Genomic DNA, 2536 nt, shown 5'->3' with positions numbered 1-2536 from the left:
ACCTCCGCTCTTGTAGGTCACCCTATGTTCCTGCCTCTTCTGAAAAAAGTGTTCACTACAGCCATTTCCATCCTTTTTGCAAAGTCTACCACCATCTGTCCCTCCAAGTTCCTTTCCTGGATGCCGTACTTACCCATCACTTCTTCATCACCCCTGTTTCCTTCACCAACATGTCCATTACAATCTGCACCAATCACGACTCTCTCTGTCTGGGATGCTCAGAACTACTTCGTCAAGTTCCTTCCCGAATTTCTCTTTCACCTCTAGGTCACATCCTACCTGTGGGGCATAGCCACTCATCACATTATACATACCCTCAATTTCAAGTTTCAGCCTCATCACTCGATCTGATATTCTTTTCACATCCAAGACATCCTCAGCTAACTCTTCCTTTAAAATAACCCCTACTCCCTTTCTCTTCCCATCTACACTATGGTAATATAATTTAAACCATCTTCGACCCACAGTAGCTGAATTTCAGACGTTCCTGACCCTGGCCACAACTGATCCAGTACGGAATTCTTTGGATGAACACTTACATTTGTTTGGCAAAGTTTTAAGCCAGTTGCCCTTTGTGACAGAACCCTCTGCATTTATTCAGGCTTGGGACCAGCCTACAATTTGCACTGGCTTGTGCCCCCCATCAGGTTGCATGAAGACAGGATCAAACCCAGGGTAATGCAAATCACAGTCTATGTTGAGCAACGCATGACCGAACTGGTTCAACAATTAACGTTCCCTGACCGGGAATCGAACCCGGGCCACGGCGGTGAGAGCGCCGAATCCTAACCACTAGACCACCAGGGACTTCTGTTGAGATGATTCACTTGATCGACAGTTTAATGCCTATCATGCCCTTCACATTAATTCACTGTCGTCCTCGCTCAGCATCCTGCAGGTTTTCCTCAGCCTTGCTGCAGCCAACAGTTTTAGAAAGACAACTTTCGTGCAAGGTTCCACCAACCCAAGCCGTGATCGTATAGTGGTTAGTACTCTGCGTTGTGGCCGCAGCAACCCCGGTTTGAATCCGGGTCACGGTAGGAATGAAGCCCTTTTTTTAGTGCAGCCGTTTGAATTTACATGGGAGAGTGAAAGACATCCACAGGGGCTTGCAGAGGGAACAAACCTTTGTGGGGCTAGTGGCGCAATGGATAACGTGTCTGACTACGGATCAGAAGATTCTAGGTTCAACTCCTGGCTAGCTCGTGTGCAATTTTGCATGTGGTATTAAACCTAATACAAAATGCTGTATTTTTTACGTTAACCTTTAATGTCGCCCTTCACAATTTGGAGTACGACAGGCCTGTCGGGGGGCTGTGGGTAATAACGGGGCAGTTCAAACGAATCGTGTGGGCAGAACAGCCGGACGTTTGCGATGGTGGGGCAGCACCATCGAAATTGAGTTTTTATTAGGTTGCAAATTAACACAAGGTGAGGTATCGGTATAGGTGATCATTTCAATGAAGAATTTGGGAAATGAAGACAATACTTGAGGTGAAGAAAAGATCGTGTCAGGCCTGGTACACACAAAGACAATCAGGTTGTTTTTTGTCCCAGTTTTGCCCTGTCCCCGACCGAGGACCTCAAACGCCAGACTGGATGATGTTTTAAAAGATTATCCTATGAAATTATGTCAAGAGGAAACAGTAGAACGTACACTGTTTTAAATGTACTTTATTTTTTTCCTCTTTGTTTTAAATGTTAATAAGATTTTTTTTCTTTGTTTTGAAATGCTTTTAATCATGTAAAGCACATTTAGTTACCTTGTGTGTGAAATGCACTATATAAATACATTTGCTTTGGTTTAAATCTGAGATATGTTAAGAGTGGATTTGTTCAGAATATAGGGACCGATATGGGTCGGGGCCGAAAAATATTTACGACTCTTACAAAATCTCCACGTGTGGAAGCCAACGTCTCCCCCAGTCATGACGTCGTGAATTGGGAAGTGAATCAGAATGTAGCCAATCAAGAAGCGCTCTGACTCAGGAACAAGGAAACAATCGCAAATAAAAACAAACGTCTTACCCGATGTCATGGGTTTTTTTTGTAGAAAGGTGGGTTGCCCAGACAGCAAAAAGTATTTTCCAAAGCCAGTCCCTTATGGACGACATCGCCATTCTACAGATTTTTTTCCAGACCCGTGCTGGAACACAATCCTGCTGTATGTTGTTGTGCCTGTCATATTATTGGAGCACACTGCCACAGAAATTGTTAAATGGCTGATTTTTTTATGTTCATGCGTGGGGTCTGTAGGAGACGAAAACTCTTTTAAGATTGGTAAAATCCTTATGTGTGTCCGGGCCTTAGGAAGTAGAATTGTCGATCGAGGTGTGTGTTGGAGGAAATTTAGGTGTGGAAGTATATCTGTGCCATCAGATTCTCAATTTGAATTACAAATTTTTTTTACACTCGATTTGAATTTTACTTTTAAAATCAGAATATCCAATCCAAACATTTCAGCTTCAAATATTCAGCTGCTCCAAAAAATATACAGACAGTCAATTGACAGCTGCTCTGTCAATTGACTGTCTGT

General features: G+C 43.2%; 2 non-coding genes across 2 annotated transcripts; one reads left to right on the top strand and one right to left on the bottom strand.

The window, feature by feature from the left end:
• Positions 1-735: 735 nt before the first annotated feature.
• On the bottom strand, positions 736-807 carry trnae-cuc (transfer RNA glutamic acid (anticodon CUC)). The gene has a single exon. It is a non-coding gene; the product is annotated as a tRNA-Glu (tRNA).
• Positions 808-1133: 326 nt separating this feature from the next.
• On the top strand, positions 1134-1206 carry trnar-acg (transfer RNA arginine (anticodon ACG)). The gene has a single exon. It is a non-coding gene; the product is annotated as a tRNA-Arg (tRNA).
• Positions 1207-2536: the final 1330 nt, after the last annotated feature.

The sequence above is a fragment of the Phyllopteryx taeniolatus genome, unplaced genomic scaffold (genome assembly GCF_024500385.1).
Source record: "Phyllopteryx taeniolatus isolate TA_2022b unplaced genomic scaffold, UOR_Ptae_1.2 contig_678, whole genome shotgun sequence".
Classification (NCBI taxonomy): Eukaryota; Metazoa; Chordata; class Actinopteri; order Syngnathiformes; family Syngnathidae; genus Phyllopteryx; species Phyllopteryx taeniolatus.
The sequence above is the reverse complement of the archived record's forward strand: the minus strand, read 5'-3'. Positions and strand labels throughout refer to the sequence as shown.